We start from the raw sequence: 24,919 nt of genomic DNA on the forward strand, positions 1-24,919 counted from the left end.
CTGTGAAGAGGTGGTTTGTAAGGCCATAAGCCCCTCTCAATCATACTTTTGTAATTGTGGATATACATACACATGTGAAAGTATTGAAGGGATTAAAGATTATATTTAAATAGTAATTATTGTATTCGTTTTTCCGGATTTAGATACCTTACGTTATCGTTTATTATGTTTCTTCTACGTATTCTCAGTCTTAATTGTAATGGATTGCGAAAGCAAGACAAACGCGCCTTCGTTTATGACTTGCTACGCACCAAAAACGTTGACGTTGCCTTGTTACAAGAAACGCACTCTAGCCCGGGGGACGAAATACAGTGGACAAAAGAATGGGGTAAGCGTGCGCTGTGGAATTCAGGAAACACGCAATCAAGAGGCCTGGCTATACTAATAAATAACAAGCATATAGAGGTTAAAAGCGTAAATTTTGACAACTTTGGGAGAGTATTAGCCGCGGATATTAGTGTTTTTGGCGAAAGTATGCACATTGTAAACGTTTACGCACCAGTACGCGGAAGTGGCAACGAATGCAACACGCAAGATCGGTTTTATGACGGCATATATCCTTATGTGCACAGCAAATTACCAACACTGTTGGCGGGGGATTTCAACTGCGTCGACGACCGACTAAAAGATCGCAATAACTTTATGGCGCACCAAGTTAAACGGTATGAGTCGAAGTCCCTGAAGGATTTGTGCGAAACCTACGGATTGAAAGACCTCTATAGAATATCACGACCGAACGGAAAAGATTTTACTTGGCATGGCAACGAAGCGCACTCAAGGCTGGACCGCTTTTACGGTTCAGACGAGCTCACGCACATTAATCATGTCATCGAACCTTGCGCTGTAAGCGATCACGATGCGATTCACGTTGATATCAAATTAAACATTTCCAGAAACTACGGCAATGGCTACTGGAAAAACAATGTCACCGTTTACGAAAATGAAGACCTTACTCAAGAATTAAAAGAAAGCTGGCATGATTATAAAAGTGTGCAAGTTCTTTACAAAAATAAACTCGATTGGTGGGTTGATACAAAGTACCGAATAAGAAAACTGGTGCAGAAACACTCGAAGCGAATTCACCAAAAAAAGAATCAGCGAGAACACGAATTAAACGCAAGCCTCAATGATTTGCGCCAAGACTTAAATGAAGGCAAAAAAGTCATGACAGAGTTTCGCAAAACAAAAGCCGAACTAATTACTATCCACAAAGAAAAACGAAAGAAAATTAGAATAATTGCTCATGCAAATGAACTTGACTATGGAGATCGCCCGACAAAGTTTTTCTACCGCAAGCTGAAAGAACATCACAGAGCGACCTACATCGAGTCGCTGCGCACAAATCAAAACATTGAAGCAAACACGCCGAAAGAAAAACTAGACGTTGCGACTGATTTTTATAAAACCTTATACTCGAAACAAAAACTTGACAAACGGAGACAAAGCGCGTTCCTACAGGATATTGAACAAAAAATAGATAGAGACACCACAGAGACCTTAGATCTAGAAGTAACTAAGGACGAGATGCTTTTCGCCGTTAAATCCATGAAAAATGGTAAAACACCGGGGCTCGATGGCTTAAGCATAGAATTCTACAAAACGTTCTGGAGCCTTGTAGGCGACACGCTGATTGAAGTAGCGAAAGAGTTTTTTGCTGAATCACAACCACCCGCCGAGTTGACTAGGGGATTGATAACTCTGATATTTAAGAAAGGCGAACGGACTGATATAAAAAATTATCGACCGATAACATTACTGAATGTCGATTATAAGATATTTAGCAAAATGATGACATTACGATTGAAAAGCTTTGTACCAAAACTTATCAATGACACGCAGTTTGCTGTGTGTGGCAGAGATATAAACGATGGAACAGCGCTGCTTAGAGACTGTATTGAATATATTAAAAATAGAAACACCGATGGATACATTGTATCTCTTGACATCTACAAAGCTTTTGACTGCGTCGACCATGAATTCTTGGCTGAAATTCTGAAAAAATTCGGGTTTGGTGAAATTTTTACGAAAATGATTACAACTACGCTGATAAATAATCAGACATGTGTAATGATCAATGGGCACATAGGGGCAGATTTTCGCGTCGAACGCGGTTTACGACAAGGAGATCCATTAAGTTTGTATTTGTTCCTGTTAGCAATGGAGCCGGTTATAATTGCTTTAAACAAAAATACAGCTATACAAGGTTTACATCTACCAGCTTCAGGCGGTAAAGTTGTGAAAACTATAGCATACGCTGATGATACAACCTTGGTCCTCCAAGATGAACAATCGGTGTCACAAGCCTTTTTTGTATTAGGTGAATACCTTACAGCGACGGGAATAAAAGTGAACTTCAGTAAAGTAACGGCTTTGAAACTAGGTAGGAAGCAAAGCAAAAACTCTCAGCTTCCCACGCTTTCCTGGGTCGATTCGATAAATGTTTTGAACGTTCCTTATGGTAAACCTCAGGCAATTACTGATTGGCTCGAAAACAAGGTGCGTAGCATGCGTTTGAAGGTATCGAATTTCTCAAAATTTAGATCGACGTATGATGGAAAATCGCTAATTGTAAAAACACTATTATTGCCCATTTTTGTGTATGGTTCTAGAGTGTATGATCTTGCGCTTCAGCAGCGCCGAAATGTACGCAAAATTGTTGAAAATTATGTTTTTAGCACTGGTGCAAGATTAAACATGGAAACGATAAGTAAAACCAGGGAAAACGGTGGATACGACTTTATTGACATCCCACTGTATTTAGATATCTTGAAGTTAAAAGTTGTTAAGAAATATTACAACGCTCGAAAGCAAAATAACAGCATACACTTACCGCTGTATTTCCTTGAATATTACATTGGCTTTACTTTGTGTAATATGCTGGCAATGCCTGTAAATAATTCTGTGCTGCATGCTACACAGCCCACGTCATATTATAGCAACGTAGTTGATATCCTGAAACGTTACAGCATTACCATAGATGAAATTGCTGAAAAGACAACCAAACAAATTTACAGGAGAATTGTAAACGAGAGAAATGCACAAGTACTAGTACCTATGTTCTCCATAAATATGCAAAACATGTGGACTGGCATTCACAATAAGGTACTACCAAATTATTTAAAAACTTTTGGTTACAAGATGGTATGGAATGTGCTACCCTTATGTATTAATGAGCGCATAGCACGTATACAAAAAACATCAAGATGCCCATTATGTGACCTTCATGATGAAGATGTATATCATTTGTTTTATGATTGTGTATGTATACAACCCATATGGGATTATGTAAACGTGATAATATTTAACATCAGTGGTGTTTTGATGCCGAAAGTTTCTCCACAAATGTGTATTGCCTTGGACTTGAGTTCACTAAAACAACTTTGTGTTTGCGAAACCAATTTAAATGCAACAATATTATTGTTAAGCATTTCAAGGTACTGCATATGGCTATCTAGGAACAAAGTGATTTTCGAACAAGAACCGTTTCTCTATCAAAAGGTGATAAACAGAATAAAAGCCATGTCAAAAGCGCGCAATAGCGCAAAGAAAAGTCGCCAGACAAGTGTTCACAACTCAGTAACACAAACCCTTTGGAATAGTATGTGGTCAAATTAATTTCGATTGTGACAGTATCAAAAGAAGTATTTATGTACATAAGTGTATTGCATATCGAATATTGTTTTAGTGTATTGATCGTGTATTGTCGTGTTAAAACCCATGAAAGGGTTAAAAAATAAAAAAAAAATAAAATTACAATTTATGAGTGATTCGGGAAAAGAGCGATTTTATCTATTTGCATTTAACATTAAGTACAGTTGTCGTGGCCGAGTGGTTAAGGCGACAGACTAGAAATCTGTTGGGCTCTGCCCGCGTAGGTTCGAATCCTGCCGACAACGCTCAAATAAAATTACAATTTATGAGTGATTCGGAAAAAGTGCGAATTTATCTATTTGCATTTAACATTAAGTACAGTTGTCGTGGCCGAGTGGTTCAGGCGACAGACTAGAAATCTGTTGGGCTCTGCCCGCGTAGGTTCGAATGCTGCCGACAACGCTGAAATAAATTACAATTTATGAGTGATTCGTGAATAGTGCCACTTTAACTATTTGCATTGAACATTAAGTACAGTTGTCGTGGCCGAGTGGTTAAGGCGACAGACTTGAAATCTGTTGGGCTCTGCCCGCGTAGGTTCGAATCCTGCCGACAACTCTGAAATAAAATTACAATTTATGAGTGATTCGGGAAAAGTGCGATTTTATCTATTTGCATTGAACATTAAGTACAGTTGTCGTGGCCGAGTGGTTAAGGCGACAGTTTAGAAATCTGTTGGGCTCTGCCCGCGTAGGTTCGAATCCTGCCGACAACGCTCAAATAAATTACAATTTATGAGTGATTCGTGAATAGTGCCACTTTAACTATTTGCATTGAACATTAAGTACAGTTGTCGTGGCCGAGTGGTTAAGGCGACAGACTAGAAATCTGTTGGGCTCTGCCCGCGTAGGTTCGAATCCTGCCGACAACGCTCAAATAAAAATACAATTTATGAGTGATTCGGGAATAGTGCGATTTTCACACTTTGCATTGAACATTAAGCACAGTTGTCGTGGCCGAGTGGTTAAGGCGACAGACTAGAAATCTGTTGGGCTCTGCCCGCGTAGGTTCGAATTCTGCCGACAACGCTGAAATAAAATTACGTTTTCATGAGTGATTCCAGAAAAGAGCGATTTTATTTATTTGCATTGAACATTAAGTACAGTTGTCGTGGCCGAGTGGTTAAGGCGACAGACTAGAAATCTGTTGGGCTCTGCCCGCGTAGGTTCGAATCCTGACGACAACGCTCAAATAAAATTACAATTTATGAGTAATTCGGGAAAAGTGCGATTTTCACTGTTTGCATTGATCATTAAGCACAATTGTCGTGGTCGAGTGGTTAAGTGGTCACTTCCCAATAGAATGAAACTTTTGTACCGGCAAAACGGCGATTGTGACGATTTCGCACTCAAAGCGTCATATTAAAAAAATTAAGAAATTTTCCCGTTCAATGTGCATGTGACGCCGATGTGGACTATTTTGTTAATATTTTGGCGATAGCCGGTTCCAGGTCTAGGCTTAGTTGTAAGTTTTGTGTGGGTTTGAATTTTTGGTATTTTGGAATATTTGTCTTAAAATTTTAAGATAAAAACTTGTTGTAAAGTTTAGGCAGTTGTCATAGAAAACTGGTTACATGGATTCTGTCTAAATTAAGACTGTAGGCAGTCAAAACCTAGGTCTCGCTGCAAGCCAAAATTCAGGATAAGTTTATGATGTAGTTTTGCGATGGTAGCTTCTTGATTTAATGTAGGGGAAGGTGGGGTAAAGCCGACCAACTTGGTAAAGTGGCACACCCATCTTATTTTCTTAATAAAGTTTTTTAACCGCGCGGATACCACTAAGTTTAGTGAAGCATGACATAACGTGGTTGCACACGCCATTATTCGAGGTTACGTGGAAAAACAGGCAAGAAAAGGCACGGAATTCGTTTTTTGTACTCTCTGATCTATTGAAAGGTATGTCTTGTAACTTAGATTTTATTTTACAAACATAAGGTAGAAGTTTGGTTGAATGGTAGAAAGAAGTTTTACTGAATCACGTACGCATTACATAGGGGTGGGGGTAAAGTGGACCTATGATCCTGATCCTGATCCTGATCCTGATCCATATTGATCCTGTTCCAACCAACACCGAATCTTACTCCGTTAATGTTAGTTCAACTAGCATTGACTTGTGTGATGGCAGAAATATTGGCTTAGATGCGGCTGGTCTTCCCGAGATGCCTGAATCGTTACCTGCACAGCCAATAGATGTAGCCCAACCGGCCTCTCCTGAAGATGCAAATTTCAGTTTCACAATTATAAGTCCTGTTGAACTGCTTCCTATGCCGAAAGCAGCTCACACTCGCCAAAAGAGGAAGTCTAAGACAGGTGCAACTGCTATTTTAACCAGTTCACCATACAAGAAGCAGTTGGCTGCAACGAATCGTAGTCAATCCGCGGTATCTGGCAACAGCAGTAAAATAAGTTCATCGAAAAAGCGTTCTATGAAGAAAGCTAAGGTTTCCAGGTCATCAATGCAGCAGAAGGACACAGTCGATGAAAGTGATAACAACGTAGATGCAGAATGCTTTTACTGCAACGAAATGTATTGCAAATCATCCTAGAATGATGGGTGGATCCAGTGCTCCAAATGCATGCGATGGGCGCATGAAGCCTGCTCTGGGTGTAATGAAGAGGATGACAACATTATTTGTGAATTAAGTTTTTTAAAATTGATGGTGAACTGCGATTACTTTCATAACTACTTCGCTTATGATGACAATTTGTAAATAAATTGATTGTGATGTGGAACAAATTGCCTTGTTTACTCAAAACTTACGGTGGTCCACTTTAGCCCACATGTGTGGGGTAAAGTGGACTATTGGAGGTTCTTTTAAATCAAAAAAAAGTTATGTAAGAAAGCAAGCAATCAATAAAAGGGCACTTCAAAAATTAGCGAAATACCTTTGATTTAACTCTCAAAACAAAAAAGTCAAATGTTTTGGTGAAATCAGTGAATTGTAACGATTTAAGACTTAGGTGGTCCGCTTTACCCCACCCTCCCCTACTTTCCATTGAAAAGCCTATCCTTTTGAATTGGGACATGACCCCTTAAGGCGAAAGACTAGCAATCTGTTTGGCTCTGCCCTCGTAGTTTCGAATTCTGTTCACAACGCTGGAAAAAAATGACGTTTTCATAAGTGTTTCGGGAAAAGTGCGATTTTATCTATTTGCATTGAACATTAAGCCCCGTTTTTCGTGGCCGAGTGGTTAAGGCGACAGACTTGAAATCTGTTGGGATCTGCACGCGTAGGTTCGAATCCTGTCGACAACGCTGAAATAAAATTACAATTTATGAGTGATTCGTGAAAAGTGTCAATTTCAATATTTGCATTGAACATTAAGCACAGTTGTCGTGGCCGAGTGGTTAAGGCGACAGATTAGAAATCTGTTGGGCTCTGCCCGCGTAGGTTCGAATCCTGCCGACAACGCTGAAATAAATTACAATTTATGAGTGATTCGGGAAAAGTGCGAATTTATCTATTTTCATTTAACATTAAGTACAGTTGTCGTGGCCGAGTGGTTAAGGCGACAGACTTGAAATCTGTTGGGCTCTGCCCGCGTAGGTTCGAATCCTGCCGACAACGCTCAAATAAAATTACGTTTTCATGAGTGATTCGAGAATAGTGCGATTATATCTATTTGCATTGAACATTAAGTACTGTTGTCGTGGCCGACAGGTTAAGGCGACAGACTAGAAATCTGTTGGGCTCTGCCCGCGTAGGTTCGAATCCTGCCGACAACGCTGAAATAAATTACAATTTATGAGTGATTCGTGAAAAGTGCCACTTTAACTATTTGCATTGAACATTAAATACAATTGTCGTGGCCGAGTCGTTAAGGCGACAGACTTGAAATCTGTTGGGCTCTGCCCGCGTAGGTTCGAATCCTGCCGACAACGCTCAAATAAAATTACAATTTATGAGTGATTCGGGAAAAGTGCGATTTTATCTATTTGCATTGAACATTAAGCACAGTTGTCGTGGCCAAGTGGTTAAGGCGACAGACTCGAAATCTGTTGGGCTCTGCCCGCGTAGGTTCGAATCCTGCCGACAACGCTGAAATAAAATTACAATTCATGAGTGATTCGAGAAAAGAGCGATTTTATCTATTTGCATTGAACATTAAGCACAGTTGTCGTGGCCGAGTGGTTAAAGCGACAGACTAGAAATCTGTTATGCTCTGCCCGCGTAGGTTCGAATCCTGCCGACAACGCTCAAATAAAATTACAATTTATGAGTGATTCGAGAAAAGAACGATTTTATCTATTTGCATTGAACATTAAGTACAGTTGTCGTGGCCGAGTAGTTAAGGTGACAAACTAGAAATCTGTTAGGCTCTGCCCGCGTAGGTTCGAATCCTGCCGACAACGCTGAAATAAATTACAATTTATGAGTGATTCGTGAATAGTGCGATTTTATCTATTTGCATTGAACATTAAGTACAGTTGTCGTGGCCGAGTGGTTAAGGCGACAGACTAGAAATTTGTTGGGCTCTGCCCGCGTAGGTTCGAATCCTGCCGACAACGCTCAAATAAAATTACAATTTATGAGTGATTCGGGAAAAGTGCGATTTTCAGTATTTGCATTGAACATTAAGCAAAGTTGTCGTGGCCGAGTGGTTAAGGCGACAGACTTGAAATCTGTTGGGCTCTGCCCGCGTAGCTTCGAATCAAGTCGACAACGCTGAAATAAAATTACGTTTTCATGAGTGATTCGAAAAAAGAGCGATTTTATCTATTTGCATTGAACATTAAGTACAGTTGTCGTGGCCTAGTGGTTAAGGCGATAGACTAGAAATTTGTTGGGCTCTGCCCGCGTAGGTTCGAATCCTGCCGTAAACGCTCAAATAAATTACAATTTATGAGTGATTCGTGAAAAGTGCAACTTTAACTATTTGCATTGAACATTAAGTACAGTTGTCGTGGCCGAGTGGTTAAGGCGACAGATTAGAAATCTGTTAGGCTCTGCCCGCGTAGGTTCGAATCCTGCCGACAACGCTGAAATAAATTACAATTTATGAGTGATTCGTGAATAGTGCGATTTTATCTATTTGCATTGAAAATTAAGCACAGTTGTCGTGGCCGAGTGGTTAAGGCGACAGATTAGAAATCTGTTGGGCTCTGCCCGCGTAGCTTCGAATCCTGCCGACAACGCTCAAATAAAATTACAATTTATGAGTGATTCGGGAAAAGTGCGAATTTATCTATTTTCATTTAACATTAAGTACAGTTGTCGTGGCCGAGTGGTTAAGGCGACAGACTCGAAATCTGTTGGGCTCTGCCCGCGTAGGTTCGAATCCTGCCGACAACGCTCAAATAAATTACAATTTATGAGTGATTCGGGAATAGTGCGATTTTATCTATTTGCATTGAACATTAAGTACAGTTGTCGTGGCCGAGTGGTTAAGGCGACAGACTTGAAATCTGTTGGGCTCTGCCCGAGTAGGTTCGAATGCTGCCGACAAAGGTGAAATAAATTACAATTTATGAGTGATTCGTGAAAAGTGCAACTTTAACTATTTGCATTGAACATTAAGTACAGTTGTCGTGGCCGAGTGGTTAAGGCGACAGACTAGAAATCTGTTGGGCTCCGCCCGCGTAGGTTCGAATCCTGCCGACAACGCTCAAATAAATTACAATTTATGAGTGATTCGTGAATAGTGCAACTATAACTATTTGCATTGAACATTAAGTACAGTTGTCGTGGCCGAGTGGTTAAGGCGACAGACTAGAAATCTGTTGGGCTCTGCCCGCGTAGGTTCGAATGCTGCCGACAACGCTGAAATAAATTACAATTTATGAGTGATTCGTGAATAGTGCGATTTTATCTATTTGCATTGAACATTAAGTACAGTTGTCGTGGCCGAGTGGTTAAGGCGACAGATTAGAAATCTGTTGGGCTCTGCCCGCGTAGGTTCGAATCCTGCCGACAACGCTCAAATAAAATTACAATTTATGAGTGATTCGGGAAAAGTGCGATTTTATCTATTTGCATTGAACATTAAGCAAAGTTGTCGTGGCCGAGTGGTTAAGGCGACAGACTCGAAATCTGTTGGGCTCTGCCCGCGTAGGTTCGAATCCTGCCGACAACGCTCAAATAAAATTACAATTTATGAGTAATTCGGGAAAAGTGCGATTTTCACTGTTTGCATTGATCATTAAGCACAATTGTCGTGGTCGAGTGGTTAAGTGGTCACTTCCCAATAGAATGAAACTTTTGTACCGGCAAAACGGCGATTGTGACGTTTTCGCACTCAAAGCGTCATATTAAAAAAATTAAGAAATTTTCCCGTTCAATGTGCATGTGACGCCGATGTGGACTATTTTGTTAATATTTTGGCGATAGCCGGTTCCAGGTCTAGGCTTAGTTGTAAGTTTTGTGTGGGTTTGAATTTTTGGTATTTTGGAATATTTGTCTTAAAATTTTAAGATAAAAACTTGTTGTAAAGTTTAGGCAGTTGTCATAGAAAACTGGTTACATGGATTCTGTCTAAATTAAGACTGTAGGGCGTAGGCAGTCAAAACCTAGGTCTCGCTGCAAGCCAAAATTCAGGATAAGTTTATGATGTAGTTTTGCGATGGTAGCTTCTTGATTTAATGTAGGGGAAGGTGGGGTAAAGCCGACCAACTTGGTAAAGTGGCACACCCCTCTTATTTTCTTAATAAAGTTTTTTAAGCGCGCGGATACCACTAAGTTTAGTGAAGCATGACATAACGTGGTTGCACACGCCATTATTCGAGGTTACGTGGAAAAACAGGCAAGAAAAGGCACGGAATTCGTTTTTTGTACTCTCTGATCTATTGAAAGGTATGTCTTGTAACTTAGATTTTATTTTACAAACATAAGGTAGACGTTTGGTTGAATGGTAGAAAGAAGTTTTACTGAATCACGTACGCATTACATAGGGGTGGGGGTAAAGTGGACCTATGATCCTGATCCTGATCCTGATCCTGATCCTGATCCTGATCCATATTGATCCTGTTCCAACCAACACCGAATCTTACTCCGTTAATGTTAGTTCAACTAGCATTGACTTGTGTGATGGCAGAAATATTGGCTTAGATGCGCCTGGTCTTCCCGAGATGCCTGAATCGTTACCTGCACAGCCAATAGATGTAGCCCAACCGGCCTCTCCTGAAGATGCAAATTTCAGTTTCACAATTATAAGTCCTGTTGAACTGCTTCCTATGCCGAAAGCAGCTCACACTCGCCAAAAGAGGAAGTCTAAGACAGGTGCAACTGCTATTTTAACCAGTTCACCATACAAGAAGCAGTTGGCTGCAACGAATCGTAGTCAATCCGCGGTATCTGGCAACAGCAGTAAAATAAGTTCATCGAAAAAGCGTTCTATGAAGAAAGCTAAGGTTTCCAGGTCATCAATGCAGCAGAAGGACACAGTCGATGAAAGTGATAACAACGTAGATGCAGAATGCTTTTACTGCAACGAAATGTATTGCAAATCATCCTAGAATGATGGGTGGATCCAGTGCTCCAAATGCATGCGATGGGCGCATGAAGCCTGCTCTGGGTGTAATGAAGAGGATGACAACATTATTTGTGAATTAAGTTTTTAAAAATTGATGGTGAACTGCGATTACTTTCATAACTACTTCGCTTATGATGACAATTTGTAAATAAATTGATTGTGATGTGGAACAAATTGCCTTGTTTACTCAAAACTTACGGTGGTCCACTTTAGCCCACATGTGTGGGGTAAAGTGGACTATTGGGGGTTCTTTTAAATCAAAAAAAAGTTATGTAAGAAAGCAAGCAATCAATAAAAGGGCACTTCAAAAATTAGCGAAATACCTTTGATTTAACTCTCAAAACAAAAAAGTCAAATGTTTTGGTGAAATCAGTGAATTGTAACGATTTAAGACTTAGGTGGTCCGCTTTACCCCACCCTCCCCTACTTTCCATTGAAAAACCTATCCTTTTGAATTGGAACATGACCCCTTAAGGCGACAGACAAGCAATCTGTTTGGTTCTGCCCTCGAAGTTTCGAATTCTGTTCACAACGCTGGAAAAAAATGACGTTTTCATAAGTGTTTCGGGAAAAGTACGATTTTATCTATTTGCATTGAACATTAAGCCCCGTTTTTCGTGGCCGAGTGGTTAAGGCGACAGACTTGAAATCTGTTGGGATCTGCACGCGTAGGTTCGAATCCTGTCGACAACGCTGAAATAAAATTACAATTTATGAGTGATTCGTGAAAAGTGTCAATTTCAATATTTGCATTGAACATTAAGCACAGTTGTCGTGGCCGAGTGGTTAAGGCGACAGATTAGAAATCTGTTGGGCTCTGCCCGCGTAGGTTCGAATCCTGCCGACAACGCTGAAATAAATTACAATTTATGAGTGATTCGGGAAAAGTGCGAATTTATCTATTTTCATTTAACATTAAGTACAGTTGTCGTGGCCGAGTGGTTAAGGCGACAGACTTGAAATCTGTTGGGCTCTGCCCGCGTAGGTTCGAATCCTGCCGACAACGCTCAAATAAAATTACGTTTTCATGAGTGATTCGAGAATAGTGCGATTATATCTATTTGCATTGAACATTAAGTACTGTTGTCGTGGCCGAGTGGTTAAGGCGACAGACTCGAAATCTGTTGGGCTCTGCCCGCGTAGGTTCGAATCCTGCCGACAACGCTGAAATAAAATTACAATTCATGAGTGATTCGAGAAAAGAGCGATTTTATCTATTTGCATTTAACATTAAGTACAGTTGTCGTGGCCGAGTGGTTAAGGCGACAGACTTGAAATCTGTTGGGATCTGCACGCGTAGGTTCGAATCCTGCCGACAACGCTGAAATAAAATTACAATTCATGAGTGATTCGAGAAAAGAGCGATTTTATCTATTTGCATTGAAAATTAAGCACAGTTGTCGTGGCCGAGTGGTTAAGGCGATAGACTAGAAATCTGTTGGGCTCTGCCCGCGTAGGTTCGAATCCTGCCGACAACGCTCAAATAAAATTACAATTTATGAGTGATTCGGGAAAAGTGCGATTTTATCTATTTGCATTGAACATTAAGCACAGTTGTCGTGGCCAAGTGGTTAAGGCGACAGACTCGAAATCTGTTGGGCTCTGCCCGCGTAGGTTCGAATCCTGCCGACAACGCTGAAATAAAATTACAATTCATGAGTGATTCGAGAAAAGAGCGATTTTATCTATTTGCATTGAACATTAAGCACAGTTGTCGTGGCCGAGTGGTTAAAGCGACAGACTAGAAATCTGTTATGCTCTGCCCGCGTAGGTTCGAATCCTGCCGACAACGCTCAAATAAAATTACAATTTATGAGTGATTCGAGAAAAGAGCGATTTTATCTATTTGCATTGAACATTAAGTACAGTTGTCGTGGCCGAGTAGTTAAGGTGACAAACTAGAAATCTGTTAGGCTCTGCCCGCGTAGGTTCGAATCCTGCCGACAACGCTGAAATAAATTACAATTTATGAGTGATTCGTGAATAGTGCGATTTTATCTATTTGCATTGAACATTAAGTACAGTTGTCGTGGCCGAGTGGTTAAGGCGACAGACTCGAAATTTGTTGGGCTCTGCCCGCGTAGGTTCGAATCCTGCCGACAACGCTCAAATAAAATTACAATTTATGAGTGATTCGGGAAAAGTGCGATTTTCAGTATTTGCATTGAACATTAAGCAAAGTTGTCGTGGCCGAGTGGTTAAGGCGACAGACTTGAAATCTGTTGGGCTCTGCCCGCGTAGCTTCGAATCCTGTCGACAACGCTGAAATAAAATTACGTTTTCATGAGTGATTCGAAAAAAGAGCGATTTTATCTATTTGCATTGAACATTAAGTACAGTTGTCGTGGCCTAGTGGTTAAGGCGATAGACTAGAAATTTGTTGGGCTCTGCCCGCGTAGGTTCGAATCCTGCCGTAAACGCTGAAATAAATTACAATTTATGAGTGATTCGTGAAAAGTGCAACTTTAACTATTTGCATTGAACATTAAGTACAGTTGTCGTGGCCGAGTGGTTAAGGCGACAGATTAGAAATCTGTTGGGCTCTGCCCGCGTAGGTTCGAATCCTGCCGACAACGCTGAAATAAATTACAATTTATGAGTGATTCGTGAATAGTGCGATTTTATCTATTTGCATTGAAAATTAAGCACAGTTGTCGTGGCCGAGTGGTTAAGGCGACAGATTAGAAATCTGTTGGGCTCTGCCCGCGTAGCTTCGAATCCTGCCGACAACGCTCAAATAAAATTACAATTTATGAGTGATTCGGGAAAAGAGCGAATTTATCTATTTTCATTTAACATTAAGTACAGTTGTCGTGGCCGAGTGGTTAAGGCGACAGACTAGAAATCTGTTGGGCTCTGCCCGAGTAGGTTCGAATGCTGCCGACAAAGGTGAAATAAATTACAATTTAAGAGTGATTCGTGAAAAGTGCAACTTTAACTATTTGCATTGAACATTAAGTACAGTTGTCGTGGCCGAGTGGTTAAGGCGACAGACTAGAAATCTGTTGGGCTCTGCCCGCGTAGGTTCGAATCCTGCCGACAACGCTGAAATAAATTACAATTTATGAGTGATTCGTGAATAGTGCGATTTTATCTATTTGCATTGAAAATTAAGCACTGTTGTCGTGGCCGAGTGGTTAAGGCGACAGACTAGAAATCTGTTGGGCTCTGCCCGCGTAGGTTCGAATGCTGCCGACAACGCTCAAATAAATTACAATTTATGAGTGATTCGTGAAAAGTGCAACTTTAACTATTTGCATTGAACATTAAGTACAGTTGTCGTGGCCGAGTGGTTAAGGCGACAGACTAGAAATCTGTTGGGCTCTGCCCGCGTAGGTTCGAATCCTGCCGACAACGCTGAAATAAATTACAATTTATGAGTGATTCGTGAATAGTGCGATTTTATCTATTTGCATTGAACATTAAGTAAAGTTGTCGTGGCCGAGTGGTTAAGGCGACAGATTAGAAATCTGTTGGGCTCTGCCCGCGTAGGTTCGAATCCTGCCGACAACGCTCAAATAAAATTACAATTTATGAGTGATTCGGGAAAAGTGCGAATTTATCTATTTGCATTTAACATTAAGTACAGTTGTCGTGGCCGAGTGGTTAAAGCGACAGACTCGAAATCTGTTGGGCTCTGCCCGCGTAGGTTCGAATCCTGCCGACAACGCTCAAATAAATTACAATTTATGAGTGATTCGTGAATAGTGCCACTTTAACTATTTGCATTGAACATTAAGTACAGTTGTCGTGGCCGAGTGGTTAAGGCGACAGACTAGAAATCTGTTGGGCTCCGCCCGCGTAGGTTCGAATCCTGCCGACAACGCTGAAATAAAATTACAATTTATGAGTGATTCGGGAAAAGTGCGATTTTATCTATTTGCATTGAACATTAAGTACAGTTGTCGTGACCGAGTGGTTAAGGCGACAGACTAGAAATCTGTTGGGCTCCGCCCGCGTAGGTTCGAATCCTGCCGACAACGCTCAAATAAATTACAATTTATGAGTGATTCGTGAATAGTGCAACTATAACTATTTGCATTGAACATTAAGTACAGTTGTCGTGGCCGAGTGGTTAAGGCGACAGACTAGAAATCTGTTGGGCTCTGCCCGCGTAGGTTCGAATGCTGCCGACAACGCTGAAATAAATTACAATTTATGAGTGATTCGTGAATAGTGCGATTTTATCTATTTGCATTGAACATTAAGTACAGTTGTCGTGGCCGAGTGGTTAAGGCGACAGATTAGAAATCTGTTGGGCTCTGCCCGCGTAGGTTCGAATCCTGCCGACAACGCTCAAATAAAATTACAATTTATGAGTGATTCGGGAAAAGTGCGATTTTATCTATTTGCATTGAACATTAAGCAAAGTTGTCGTGGCCGAGTGGTTAAGGCGACAGACTCGAAATCTGTTGGGCTCTGCCCGCGTAGGTTCGAATCCTGCCGACAACGCTCAAATAAAATTACAATTTATGAGTAATTCGGGAAAAGTGCGATTTTCACTGTTTGCATTGATCATTAAGCACAATTGTCGTGGTCGAGTGGTTAAGTGGTCACTTCCCAATAGAATGAAACTTTTGTACCGGCAAAACGGCGATTGTGACGTTTTCGCACTCAAAGCGTCATATTAAAAAAATTAAGAAATTTTCCCGTTCAATGTGCATGTGACGCCGATGTGGACTATTTTGTTAATATTTTGGCGATAGCCGGTTCCAGGTCTAGGCTTAGTTGTAAGTTTTGTGTGGGTTTGAATTTTTGGTATTTTGGAATATTTGTCTTAAAATTTTAAGATAAAAACTTGTTGTAAAGTTTAGGCAGTTGTCATAGAAAACTGGTTACATGGATTCTGTCTAAATTAAGACTGTAGGCAGTCAAAACCTAGGTCTCGCTGCAAGCCAAAATTCAGGATAAGTTTATGATGTAGTTTTGCGATGGTAGCTTCTTGATTTAATGTAGGGGAAGGTGGGGTAAAGCCGACCAACTTGGTAAAGTGGCACACCCCTCTTATTTTCTTAATAAAGTTTTTTAAGCGCGCGGATACCACTAAGTTTAGTGAAGCATGACATAACGTGGTTGCACACGCCATTATTCGAGGTTACGTGGAAAAACAGGCAAGAAAAGGCACGGAATTCGTTTTTTGTACTCTCTGATCTATTGAAAGGTATGTCTTGTAACTTAGATTTTATTTTACAAACATAAGGTAGACGTTTGGTTGAATGGTAGAAAGAAGTTTTACTGAATCACGTACGCATTACATAGGGGTGGGGGTAAAGTGGACCTATGATCCTGATCCTGATCCTGATCCTGATCCATATTGATCCTGTTCCAACCAACACCGAATCTTACTCCGTTAATGTTAGTTCAACTAGCATTGACTTGTGTGATGGCAGAAATATTGGCTTAGATGTGGCTGGTCTTCCCGAGATGCCTGAATCGTTACCTGCACAGCCAATAGATGTAGCCCAACCGGCCTCTCCTGAAGATGCAAATTTCAGTTTCACAATTATAAGTCCTGTTGAACTGCTTCCTATGCCGAAAGCAGCTCACACTCGCCAAAAGAGGAAGTCTAAGACAGGTGCAACTGCTATTTTAACCAGTTCACCATACAAGAAGCAGTTGGCTGCAACGAATCGTAGTCAATCCGCGGTATCTGGCAACAGCAGTAAAATAAGTTCATCGAAAAAGCGTTCTATGAAGAAAGCTAAGGTTTCCAGGTCATCAATGCAGCAGAAGGACACAGTCGATGAAAGTGATAACAACGTAGATGCAGAATGCTTTTACTGCAACGAAATGTATTGCAAATCATCCTAGAATGATGGGTGGATCCAGTGCTCCAAATGCATGCGATGGGCGCATGAAGCCTGCTCTGGGTGTAATGAAGAGGATGACAACATTATTTGTGAATTAAGTTTTTAAAAATTGATGGTGAACTGCGATTACTTTCATAACTACTTCGCTTATGATGACAATTTGTAAATAAATTGATTGTGATGTGGAACAAATTGCCTTGTTTACTCAAAACTTACGGTGGTCCACTTTAGCCCACATGTGTGGGGTAAAGTGGACTATTGGGGGTTCTTTTAAATCAAAAAAAAGTTATGTAAGAAAGCAAGCAATCAATAAAAGGGCACTTCAAAAATTAGCGAAATACCTTTGATTTAACTCTCAAAACAAAAAAGTCAAATGTTTTGGTGAAATCAGTGAATTGTAACGATTTAAGACTTAGGTGGTCCGCTTTACCCCACCCTCCCCTACTTTCCATTGAAAAACCTATCCTTTTGAATTGGAACATGACCCCTTAAGGCGACAGACTAGCAATCTGTTTGGTTCTGCCCTCGAAGTTTCGAATTCTGTTCACAACGCTGGAAAAAAATGACGTTTTCATAAGTGTTTCGGGAAAAGTACGATTTTATCTATTTGCATTGAACATTAAGCCCCGTTTTTCGTGGCCGAGTGGTTAAGGCGACAGACTTGAAATCTGTTGGGATCTGCACGCGTAGGTTCGAATCCTGCCGACAACGCTGAAATAAATTACAATTTATGAGTGATTCGGGAAAAGTGCGAATTTATCTATTTTCATTTAACATTAAGTACAGTTGTCGTGGCCGAGTGGTTAAGGCGACAGACTTGAAATCTGTTGGGCTCTGCCCGCGTAGGTTCGAATCCTGCCGACAACGCTCAAATAAAATTACGTTTTCATGAGTGATTCGAGAATAGTGCGATTATATCTATTTGCATTGAACATTAAGTACTGTTGTCGTGGCCGACAGGTTAAGGCGACAGACGAGAAATCTGTTGGGCTCTGCCCGCGTAGGTTCGAATCCTGCCGACAACGCTGAAATAAATTACAATTTATGAGTGATTCGTGAAAAGTGCCACTTTAACTATTTGCATTGAACATTAAGTACAGTTGTCGTGGCCGAGTGGTTAAGGCGACAGACTTGAAATCTGTTGGGCTCTGCCCGCGTAGGTTCGAATCCTGCCGACAACGCTCAAATAAAATTACAATTTATGAGTGATTCGGGAAAAGTGCGATTTTATCTATTTGCATTGAACATTAAGCACAGTTGTCGTGGCCAAGTGGTTAAGGCGACAGACTCGAAATCTGTTGGGCTCTGCCCGCGTAGGTTCGAATCCTGCCGACAACGCTGAAATAAATTACAATTTATGAGTGATTCGTGAATAGTGCAACTTTAACTATTTGCATTGAACATTAAGTACAGTTTTTCGTGGCCGAGTGGTTAAGGCGACAGACTTGAAATCTGTTGGGCTCTGCCCGCGTAGGTTCGAATCCTGCCGACAACGCTGAAATAAATTACAATTTATGAGTGATTCGTGAATAGTGCGATTTTATCTATTTGCATTGAACATTAAGTACAGTTGTCGTGGCCGAGTGGTTAAGGCGACAGACTAGAAATCTGTTGGGCTCTTCTCGCGTAGGTTCGAATCCTGCCGACAACGCTCAAATAAAATTACAATTTATGAGTGATTCGGGAAAAGTGCGATTTTCACTATTTGCATTGAACATTAAGCAAAGTTGTCGTGGCCGAGTGGTTAAGGCGACAGAGTAGAAATCTGTTGGGCTCTGCCCGCGTAGGTTCGAATGCTGCCGACAACGCTGAAATAAATTACAATTTATGAGTGATTCGTGAAAAGTGCAACTTTAACTATTTGCATTGAACATTAAGTACAGTTGTCGTGGCCGAGTGGTTAAGGCGACAGACTAGAAATCTGTTGGGCTCTGCCCGCGTAGCTTCGAATCCTGCCGACAACGCTCAAATAAATTACAATTTATGAGTGATTCGTGAACAGTGCGATTTTATCTATTTGCATTTAACATTAAGTACAGTTGTCGTGGCCGAGTGGTTAAGGCGACAGATTAGAAATCTGTTGGGCTCTGCCCGCGTAGGTTCGAATCCTGCCGACAACGCTCAAATAAATTACAATTTATGAGTGATTCGTGAATAGTGCGATTTTATCTATTTGCATTGAACATTAAGTACAATTGTCGTGGCCGAGTGGTTAAGGCGACAGACTAGAAATCTGTTGGGCTCTGCCCGCGTAGGTTCGAATCCTGCCGACAACGTTCAAATAAAATTACAATTTATGAGTGATTCGGGAAAAGTGCGATTTTATCTATTTGCATTGAACATTAAGCAAAGTTGTCGTGGCCGAGTGGTTAAGGCGACAGACTCGAAATCTGTTGGGCTCTGCCCGCGTAGGTTCGAATCCTGCCGACAACGCTCAAATAAAATTACAATTTATGAGTAATTCGGGAAAAGTGCGATTTTCACTGTTTGCATTGATCATTAAGCACAATTGTCGTGGTCGAGTGGTTAAGTGGTCACTTCCCAATAGAATGAAACTTTTGTACCGGCAAAACGGCGATTGTGACGTTTTCGCACTCAAAGCGTCATATTAAAAAAATTAAGAAATTTTCCCGTTCAATGTGCATGTGACGCCGATGTGGACTATTTTGTTAATATTTTGGCGATAGCCGGTTCCAGGTCTAGGCTTAGTTGTAAGTTTTGTGTGGGTTTGAATTTTTGGTATTTTGGAATATTTGTCTTAAAATTTTAAGATAAAAACTTGTTGTAAAGTTTAGGCAGTTGTCATAGAAAACTGGTTACATGGATTCTGTCTAAATTAAGACTGTAGGCAGTCAAAACCTAGGTCTCGCTGCAAGCCAAAATTCAGGATAAGTTTATGATGTAGTTTTGCGATGGTAGCTTCTTGATTTAATGTAGGGGAAGGTGGGGTAAAGCCGACCAACTTGGTAAAGTGGCACACCCCTCTTATTTTCTTAATAAAGTTTTTTAAGCGCGCGGATACCACTAAGTTTAGTGAAGCATGACATAACGTGGTTGCACACGCCATTATTCGAGGTTACGTGGAAAAACAGGCAAGAAAAGGCACGGAATTCGTTTTTTGTACTCTCTGATCTATTGAAAGGTATGTCTTGTAACTTAGATTTTATTTTACAAACATAAGGTAGACGTTTGGTTGAATGGTAGAAAGAAGTTTTACTGAATCACGTACGCATTACATAGGGGTGGGGGTAAAGTGGACCTATGATCCTGATCCTGATCCTGATCCTGATCCATATTGATCCTGTTCCAACCAACACCGAATCTTACTCCGTTAATGTTAGTTCAACTAGCATTGACTTGTGTGATGGCAGAAATATTGGCTTAGATGCGGCTGGTCTTCCCGAGATGCCTGAATCGTTACCTGCACAGCCAATAGATGTAGCCCAACCGGCTTCTCCTGAAGATGCAAATTTCAGTTTCACAATTATAAGTCCTGTTGAACTGCTTCCTATGCCGAAAGCAGCTCACACTCGCCAAAAGAGGAAGTCTAAGACAGGTGCAACTGCTATTTTAACCAGTTCACCATACAAGAAGCAGTTGGCTGCAACGAATCGTAGTCAATCCGCGGTATCTGGCAACAGCAGTAAAATAAGTTCATCGAAAAAGCGTTCTATGAAGAAAGCTAAGGTTTCCAGGTCATCAATGCAGCAGAAGGACACAGTCGATGAAAGTGATAACAACGTAGATGCAGAATGCTTTTACTGCAACGAAATGTATTGCAAATCATCCTAGAATGATGGGTGGATCCAGTGCTCCAAATGCATGCGATGGGCGCATGAAGCCTGCTCTGGGTGTAATGAAGAGGATGACAACATTATTTGTGAATTAAGTTTTTAAAAATTGATGGTGAACTGCGATTACTTTCATAACTACTTCGCTTATGATGACAATTTGTAAATAAATTGATTGTGATGTGGAACAAATTGCCTTGTTTACTCAAAACTTACGGTGGTCCACTTTAGCCCACATGTGTGGGGTAAAGTGGACTATTGGGGGTTCTTTTAAATCAAAAAAAAGTTATGTAAGAAAGCAAGCAATCAATAAAAGGGCACTTCAAAAATTAGCGAAATACCTTTGATTTAACTCTCAAAACAAAAAAGTCAAATGTTTTGGTGAAATCAGTGAATTGTAACGATTTAAGACTTAGGTGGTCCGCTTTACCCCACCCTCCCCTACTTTCCATTGAAAAACCTATCCTTTTGAATTGGAACATGACCCCTTAAGGCGACAGACTAGCAATCTGTTTGGCTCTGCCCTCGAAGTTTCGAATTCTGTTCACAACGCTGGAAAAAAATGACGTTTTCATAAGTGTTTCGGGAAAAGTGCGATTTTATCTATTTGCATTGAACATTAAGCCCCGTTTTTCGTGGCCGAGTGGTTAAGGCGACAGACTTGAAATCTGTTGGGATCTGCACGCGTAGGTTCGAATCCTGTCGACAACGCTGAAATAAAATTACAATTTATGAGTGATTCGTGAAAAGTGTCAATTTCAATATTTGCATTGAACATTAAGCACAGTTGTCGTGGCCGAGTGGTTAAGGCGACAGATTAGAAATCTGTTGGGCTCTGCCCGCGTAGGTTCGAATCCTGCCGACAACGCTGAAATAAATTACAATTTATGAGTGATTCGGGAAAAGTGCGAATTTATCTATTTTCATTTAACATTAAGTACAGTTGTCGTGGCCGAGTGGTTAAGGCGACAGACTTGAAATCTGTTGGGCTCTGCCCGCGTAGGTTCGAATGCTGCCGACAACGCTCAACTAAAATTACGTTTTCATGAGTGATTCGAGAATAGTGCGATTATATCTATTTGCATTGAACATTAAGTACTGTTGTCGTGGCCGACAGGTTAAGGCGACAGACGAGAAATCTGTTGGGCTCTGCCCGCGTAGGTTCGAATCCTGCCGACAACGCTGAAATAAATTACAATTTATGAGTGATTCGTGAAAAGTGCCACTTTAACTATTTGCATTGAACATTAAGTACAGTTGTCGTGGCCGAGTGGTTAAGGCGACAGACTAGAAATCTGTTGGGCTCTGCCCGCGTAGGTTCGAATCCTGCCGACAACGCTCAAATAAAATTACAATTTATGAGTGATTCGGGAAAAGTGCGATTTTATCTATTTGCATTGAACATTAAGCACAGTTGTCGTGGCCAAGTGGTTAAGGCGACAGACTCGAAATCTGTTGGGCTCTGCCCGCGTAGGTTCGAATCCTGCCGACAACGCTCAAATAAAATTACAATTCATGAGTGATTCGAGAAAAGAGCGATTTTATCTGTTTGCATTGAACATTAAGCACAGTTGTCGTGGCCGAGTGGTTAAAGCGACAGACTAGAAATCTGTTATGCTCTGCCCGCGTAGGTTCGAATCCTGCCGACAACGCTCAAATAAAATTACAATTTATGAGTGATTCGAGAAAAGAACGATTTTATCTATTTGCATTGAACATTAAGTACAGTTGTCGTGGCCGAGTAGTTAAGGTGACAAACTAGAAATCTGTTAGGCTCTGCCCGCGTAGGTTCGAATCCTGCCGACAACGCTGAAATAAATTACAATTTATGAGTGATTCGTGAATAGTGCGATTTTATCTATTTGCATTGAACATTAAGTACAGTTGTCGTGGCCGAGTGGTTAAGGCGACAGACTAGAAATTTGTTGGGCTCTGCCCGCGTAGGTTCGAATCCTGCCGACAACGCTCAAATAAAATTACAATTTATGAGTGATTCGGGAAAAGTGCGATTTTCAGTATTTGCATTGAACATTAAGCAAAGTTGTCGTGGCCGAGTGGTTAAGGCGACAGACTTGAAATCTGTTGGGCTCTGCCCGCGTAGCTTCGAATCCTGTCGACAACGCTGAAATAAAATTACGTTTTCATGAGTGATTCGAAAAAAGAGCGATTTTATCTATTTGCATTGAACATTAAGTACAGTTGTCGTGGCCTAGTGGTTAAGGCGATAGACTAGAAATTTGTTGGGCACTGCCCGCGTAGGTTCGAATCCTGCCGTAAACGCTGAAATAAATTACAATTTATGAGTGATTCGTGAAAAGTGCAACTTTAACTATTTGCATTGAACATTAAGTACAGTTGTCGTGGCCGAGTGGTTAAGGCGACAGACTAGAAATCTGTTGGGCTCCGCCCGCGTAGGTTCGAATCCTGCCGACAACGCTGAAATAAATTACAATTTATGAGTGATTCGTGAATAGTGCAACTTTAACTATTTGCATTGAACATTAAGTACAGTTTTTCGTGGCCGAGTGGTTAAGGCGACAGACTTGAAATCTGTTGGGCTCTGCCCGCGTAGGTTCGAATCCTGCCGACAACGCTGAAATAAATTACAATTTATGAGTGATTCGTGAATAGTGCGATTTTATCTATTTGCATTGAACATTAAGTACAGTTGTCGTGGCCGAGTGGTTAAGGCGACAGACTAGAAATCTGTTGGGCTCTGCCCGCGTAGGTTCGAATCCTGTCGACAACGCTGAAATAAATTACAATTTATGAGTGATTCGGGAAAAGTGCGAATTTATCTATTTGCATTTAACATTAAGTACAGTTGTCGTGGCCGAGTGGTTAAAGCGACAGACTAGAAATCTGTTGGGCTCCGCCCGCGTAGGTTCGAATCCGGCCGACAACGCTGAAATAAATTACAATTTATGAGTGATTCGTGAATAGTGCAACTTTAACTATTTGCATTGAACATTAAGTACAGTTTTTCGTGGCCGAGTGGTTAAGGCGACCGACTTGAAATCTGTTGGGCTCTGCCCGCGTAGGTTCGAATCCTGCCGACAACGCTGAAATAAATTACAATTTATGAGTGATTCGTGAATAGTGCGATTTTATCTATTTGCATTGAACATTAAGTACAGTTGTCGTGGCCGAGTGGTTAAGGCGACAGACTAGAAATCTGTTGGGCTCTTCTCGCGTAGGTTCGAATCCTGCCGACAACGCCCAAATAAAATTACAATTTATGAGTGATTCGGGAAAAGTGCGATTTTCACTATTTGCATTGAACATTAAGCAAAGTTGTCGTGGCCGAGTGGTTAAGGCGACAGAGTAGTAATCTGTTGGGCTCTGCCCGCGTAGGTTCGAATGCTGCCGACAACGCTGAAATAAATTACAATTTATGAGTGATTCGTGAAAAGTGCAACTTTAACTATTTGCATTGAACATTAAGTACAGTTGTCGTGGCCGAGTGGTTAAGGCGACAGACTAGAAATCTGTTGGGCTCTGCCCGCGTAGCTTCGAATCCTGCCGACAACGCTCAAATAAATTACAATTTATGAGTGATTCGTGAACAGTGCGATTTTATCTATTTGCATTGAACATTAAGCACAGTTGTCGTGGCCGAGTGGTTAAGGCGACAGATTAGAAATTTGTTGGGCTCCACCCGCGTAGGTTCGAATCCTGCCGACAACGCTCAAATAAAATTACAATTTATGAGTGATTCGGAAAAAGTGCGAATTTATCTATTTGCATTTAACATTAAGTACAGTTGTCGTGGCCGAGTGGTTAAGGCGACAGATTAGAAATATGTTGGGCTCTGCCCGCGTAGGTTCGAATCCTGTCGACAACGCTCAAATAAATTACAATTTATGAGTGATTCGTGAATAGTGCGATTTTATCTATTTGCATTGAACATTAAGTACAGTTGTCGTGGCCGAGTGGTTAAGGCGACAGACTAGAAATCTGTTGGGCTCTGCCCGCGTAGGTTCGAATCCTGCCGACAACGCTCAAATAAAATTACAATTTATGAGTGATTCGGGAAAAGTGCGAATTTATCTATTTTCATTTAACATTAAGTACAGTTGTCGTGGCCGAGTGGTTAAGGCGACAGACTAGAAATCTGTTGGGCTCTGCCCGAGTAGGTTCGAATGCTGCCGACAAAGGTGAAATAAATTACAATTTATGAGTGATTCGTGAAAAGTGC

The 24,919-nt window shown here is 41.0% G+C and overlaps 47 non-coding genes across 47 annotated transcripts; all 47 read left to right on the forward strand.

Annotated features, from left to right (window-relative positions):
* The first annotated feature begins 3,814 nt into the window (after positions 1-3,814).
* On the forward strand, positions 3,815-3,896 carry Trnas-aga (transfer RNA serine (anticodon AGA)). Its single transcript has one exon. It is a non-coding gene; the product is annotated as a tRNA-Ser (tRNA).
* A 231-nt stretch (positions 3,897-4,127) lies between these two features.
* Positions 4,128-4,209, forward strand: Trnas-uga (transfer RNA serine (anticodon UGA)). Its single transcript has one exon. It is a non-coding gene; the product is annotated as a tRNA-Ser (tRNA).
* A 75-nt stretch (positions 4,210-4,284) lies between these two features.
* Trnas-aga (transfer RNA serine (anticodon AGA)) lies at positions 4,285-4,366 on the forward strand. The gene has a single exon. It is a non-coding gene; the product is annotated as a tRNA-Ser (tRNA).
* A 74-nt stretch (positions 4,367-4,440) lies between these two features.
* On the forward strand, positions 4,441-4,522 carry Trnas-aga (transfer RNA serine (anticodon AGA)). Its single transcript has one exon. It is a non-coding gene; the product is annotated as a tRNA-Ser (tRNA).
* Positions 4,523-4,597: 75 nt separating this feature from the next.
* Trnas-aga (transfer RNA serine (anticodon AGA)) lies at positions 4,598-4,679 on the forward strand. Its single transcript has one exon. It is a non-coding gene; the product is annotated as a tRNA-Ser (tRNA).
* A 2,302-nt stretch (positions 4,680-6,981) lies between these two features.
* Positions 6,982-7,063, forward strand: Trnas-aga (transfer RNA serine (anticodon AGA)). The gene has a single exon. It is a non-coding gene; the product is annotated as a tRNA-Ser (tRNA).
* Positions 7,064-7,137: 74 nt separating this feature from the next.
* On the forward strand, positions 7,138-7,219 carry Trnas-uga (transfer RNA serine (anticodon UGA)). Its single transcript has one exon. It is a non-coding gene; the product is annotated as a tRNA-Ser (tRNA).
* Positions 7,220-7,608: 389 nt separating this feature from the next.
* Positions 7,609-7,690, forward strand: Trnas-cga (transfer RNA serine (anticodon CGA)). Its single transcript has one exon. It is a non-coding gene; the product is annotated as a tRNA-Ser (tRNA).
* Positions 7,691-8,078: 388 nt separating this feature from the next.
* Trnas-aga (transfer RNA serine (anticodon AGA)) lies at positions 8,079-8,160 on the forward strand. Its single transcript has one exon. It is a non-coding gene; the product is annotated as a tRNA-Ser (tRNA).
* Positions 8,161-8,862: 702 nt separating this feature from the next.
* On the forward strand, positions 8,863-8,944 carry Trnas-cga (transfer RNA serine (anticodon CGA)). The gene has a single exon. It is a non-coding gene; the product is annotated as a tRNA-Ser (tRNA).
* Positions 8,945-9,174: 230 nt separating this feature from the next.
* Positions 9,175-9,256, forward strand: Trnas-aga (transfer RNA serine (anticodon AGA)). The gene has a single exon. It is a non-coding gene; the product is annotated as a tRNA-Ser (tRNA).
* Positions 9,257-9,486: 230 nt separating this feature from the next.
* Positions 9,487-9,568, forward strand: Trnas-aga (transfer RNA serine (anticodon AGA)). Its single transcript has one exon. It is a non-coding gene; the product is annotated as a tRNA-Ser (tRNA).
* A 75-nt stretch (positions 9,569-9,643) lies between these two features.
* Trnas-cga (transfer RNA serine (anticodon CGA)) lies at positions 9,644-9,725 on the forward strand. Its single transcript has one exon. It is a non-coding gene; the product is annotated as a tRNA-Ser (tRNA).
* A 2,163-nt stretch (positions 9,726-11,888) lies between these two features.
* Trnas-aga (transfer RNA serine (anticodon AGA)) lies at positions 11,889-11,970 on the forward strand. The gene has a single exon. It is a non-coding gene; the product is annotated as a tRNA-Ser (tRNA).
* A 74-nt stretch (positions 11,971-12,044) lies between these two features.
* Positions 12,045-12,126, forward strand: Trnas-uga (transfer RNA serine (anticodon UGA)). Its single transcript has one exon. It is a non-coding gene; the product is annotated as a tRNA-Ser (tRNA).
* Positions 12,127-12,202: 76 nt separating this feature from the next.
* Positions 12,203-12,284, forward strand: Trnas-cga (transfer RNA serine (anticodon CGA)). The gene has a single exon. It is a non-coding gene; the product is annotated as a tRNA-Ser (tRNA).
* A 75-nt stretch (positions 12,285-12,359) lies between these two features.
* Trnas-uga (transfer RNA serine (anticodon UGA)) lies at positions 12,360-12,441 on the forward strand. The gene has a single exon. It is a non-coding gene; the product is annotated as a tRNA-Ser (tRNA).
* A 75-nt stretch (positions 12,442-12,516) lies between these two features.
* Trnas-aga (transfer RNA serine (anticodon AGA)) lies at positions 12,517-12,598 on the forward strand. Its single transcript has one exon. It is a non-coding gene; the product is annotated as a tRNA-Ser (tRNA).
* Positions 12,599-12,673: 75 nt separating this feature from the next.
* On the forward strand, positions 12,674-12,755 carry Trnas-cga (transfer RNA serine (anticodon CGA)). Its single transcript has one exon. It is a non-coding gene; the product is annotated as a tRNA-Ser (tRNA).
* A 388-nt stretch (positions 12,756-13,143) lies between these two features.
* On the forward strand, positions 13,144-13,225 carry Trnas-cga (transfer RNA serine (anticodon CGA)). Its single transcript has one exon. It is a non-coding gene; the product is annotated as a tRNA-Ser (tRNA).
* A 75-nt stretch (positions 13,226-13,300) lies between these two features.
* Trnas-uga (transfer RNA serine (anticodon UGA)) lies at positions 13,301-13,382 on the forward strand. The gene has a single exon. It is a non-coding gene; the product is annotated as a tRNA-Ser (tRNA).
* A 232-nt stretch (positions 13,383-13,614) lies between these two features.
* On the forward strand, positions 13,615-13,696 carry Trnas-aga (transfer RNA serine (anticodon AGA)). The gene has a single exon. It is a non-coding gene; the product is annotated as a tRNA-Ser (tRNA).
* Positions 13,697-14,083: 387 nt separating this feature from the next.
* Trnas-aga (transfer RNA serine (anticodon AGA)) lies at positions 14,084-14,165 on the forward strand. The gene has a single exon. It is a non-coding gene; the product is annotated as a tRNA-Ser (tRNA).
* A 230-nt stretch (positions 14,166-14,395) lies between these two features.
* Positions 14,396-14,477, forward strand: Trnas-aga (transfer RNA serine (anticodon AGA)). The gene has a single exon. It is a non-coding gene; the product is annotated as a tRNA-Ser (tRNA).
* A 74-nt stretch (positions 14,478-14,551) lies between these two features.
* Trnas-aga (transfer RNA serine (anticodon AGA)) lies at positions 14,552-14,633 on the forward strand. The gene has a single exon. It is a non-coding gene; the product is annotated as a tRNA-Ser (tRNA).
* Positions 14,634-14,708: 75 nt separating this feature from the next.
* Trnas-cga (transfer RNA serine (anticodon CGA)) lies at positions 14,709-14,790 on the forward strand. Its single transcript has one exon. It is a non-coding gene; the product is annotated as a tRNA-Ser (tRNA).
* Positions 14,791-14,864: 74 nt separating this feature from the next.
* Trnas-aga (transfer RNA serine (anticodon AGA)) lies at positions 14,865-14,946 on the forward strand. The gene has a single exon. It is a non-coding gene; the product is annotated as a tRNA-Ser (tRNA).
* Positions 14,947-15,333: 387 nt separating this feature from the next.
* On the forward strand, positions 15,334-15,415 carry Trnas-aga (transfer RNA serine (anticodon AGA)). Its single transcript has one exon. It is a non-coding gene; the product is annotated as a tRNA-Ser (tRNA).
* A 75-nt stretch (positions 15,416-15,490) lies between these two features.
* On the forward strand, positions 15,491-15,572 carry Trnas-cga (transfer RNA serine (anticodon CGA)). Its single transcript has one exon. It is a non-coding gene; the product is annotated as a tRNA-Ser (tRNA).
* Positions 15,573-17,715: 2,143 nt separating this feature from the next.
* On the forward strand, positions 17,716-17,797 carry Trnas-uga (transfer RNA serine (anticodon UGA)). Its single transcript has one exon. It is a non-coding gene; the product is annotated as a tRNA-Ser (tRNA).
* A 232-nt stretch (positions 17,798-18,029) lies between these two features.
* On the forward strand, positions 18,030-18,111 carry Trnas-uga (transfer RNA serine (anticodon UGA)). Its single transcript has one exon. It is a non-coding gene; the product is annotated as a tRNA-Ser (tRNA).
* Positions 18,112-18,186: 75 nt separating this feature from the next.
* Positions 18,187-18,268, forward strand: Trnas-cga (transfer RNA serine (anticodon CGA)). The gene has a single exon. It is a non-coding gene; the product is annotated as a tRNA-Ser (tRNA).
* A 74-nt stretch (positions 18,269-18,342) lies between these two features.
* Trnas-uga (transfer RNA serine (anticodon UGA)) lies at positions 18,343-18,425 on the forward strand. Its single transcript has one exon. It is a non-coding gene; the product is annotated as a tRNA-Ser (tRNA).
* A 543-nt stretch (positions 18,426-18,968) lies between these two features.
* Trnas-aga (transfer RNA serine (anticodon AGA)) lies at positions 18,969-19,050 on the forward strand. Its single transcript has one exon. It is a non-coding gene; the product is annotated as a tRNA-Ser (tRNA).
* A 74-nt stretch (positions 19,051-19,124) lies between these two features.
* On the forward strand, positions 19,125-19,206 carry Trnas-aga (transfer RNA serine (anticodon AGA)). The gene has a single exon. It is a non-coding gene; the product is annotated as a tRNA-Ser (tRNA).
* Positions 19,207-19,281: 75 nt separating this feature from the next.
* On the forward strand, positions 19,282-19,363 carry Trnas-cga (transfer RNA serine (anticodon CGA)). The gene has a single exon. It is a non-coding gene; the product is annotated as a tRNA-Ser (tRNA).
* Positions 19,364-21,507: 2,144 nt separating this feature from the next.
* Positions 21,508-21,589, forward strand: Trnas-aga (transfer RNA serine (anticodon AGA)). The gene has a single exon. It is a non-coding gene; the product is annotated as a tRNA-Ser (tRNA).
* Positions 21,590-21,663: 74 nt separating this feature from the next.
* On the forward strand, positions 21,664-21,745 carry Trnas-uga (transfer RNA serine (anticodon UGA)). Its single transcript has one exon. It is a non-coding gene; the product is annotated as a tRNA-Ser (tRNA).
* Positions 21,746-21,977: 232 nt separating this feature from the next.
* On the forward strand, positions 21,978-22,059 carry Trnas-aga (transfer RNA serine (anticodon AGA)). Its single transcript has one exon. It is a non-coding gene; the product is annotated as a tRNA-Ser (tRNA).
* A 75-nt stretch (positions 22,060-22,134) lies between these two features.
* On the forward strand, positions 22,135-22,216 carry Trnas-cga (transfer RNA serine (anticodon CGA)). Its single transcript has one exon. It is a non-coding gene; the product is annotated as a tRNA-Ser (tRNA).
* A 388-nt stretch (positions 22,217-22,604) lies between these two features.
* On the forward strand, positions 22,605-22,686 carry Trnas-aga (transfer RNA serine (anticodon AGA)). The gene has a single exon. It is a non-coding gene; the product is annotated as a tRNA-Ser (tRNA).
* Positions 22,687-22,761: 75 nt separating this feature from the next.
* Positions 22,762-22,843, forward strand: Trnas-uga (transfer RNA serine (anticodon UGA)). Its single transcript has one exon. It is a non-coding gene; the product is annotated as a tRNA-Ser (tRNA).
* Positions 22,844-23,075: 232 nt separating this feature from the next.
* On the forward strand, positions 23,076-23,157 carry Trnas-aga (transfer RNA serine (anticodon AGA)). Its single transcript has one exon. It is a non-coding gene; the product is annotated as a tRNA-Ser (tRNA).
* A 74-nt stretch (positions 23,158-23,231) lies between these two features.
* On the forward strand, positions 23,232-23,314 carry Trnas-uga (transfer RNA serine (anticodon UGA)). Its single transcript has one exon. It is a non-coding gene; the product is annotated as a tRNA-Ser (tRNA).
* Positions 23,315-23,388: 74 nt separating this feature from the next.
* Trnas-aga (transfer RNA serine (anticodon AGA)) lies at positions 23,389-23,470 on the forward strand. The gene has a single exon. It is a non-coding gene; the product is annotated as a tRNA-Ser (tRNA).
* A 544-nt stretch (positions 23,471-24,014) lies between these two features.
* Trnat-agu (transfer RNA threonine (anticodon AGU)) lies at positions 24,015-24,096 on the forward strand. Its single transcript has one exon. It is a non-coding gene; the product is annotated as a tRNA-Thr (tRNA).
* Positions 24,097-24,639: 543 nt separating this feature from the next.
* On the forward strand, positions 24,640-24,721 carry Trnas-aga (transfer RNA serine (anticodon AGA)). The gene has a single exon. It is a non-coding gene; the product is annotated as a tRNA-Ser (tRNA).
* The last annotated feature ends 198 nt before the right edge of the window (positions 24,722-24,919 follow it).

The sequence above is a fragment of the Clavelina lepadiformis genome, chromosome 2, assembly GCF_947623445.1.
Source record: "Clavelina lepadiformis chromosome 2, kaClaLepa1.1, whole genome shotgun sequence".
Taxonomy (NCBI): domain Eukaryota; kingdom Metazoa; phylum Chordata; class Ascidiacea; order Aplousobranchia; family Clavelinidae; genus Clavelina; species Clavelina lepadiformis.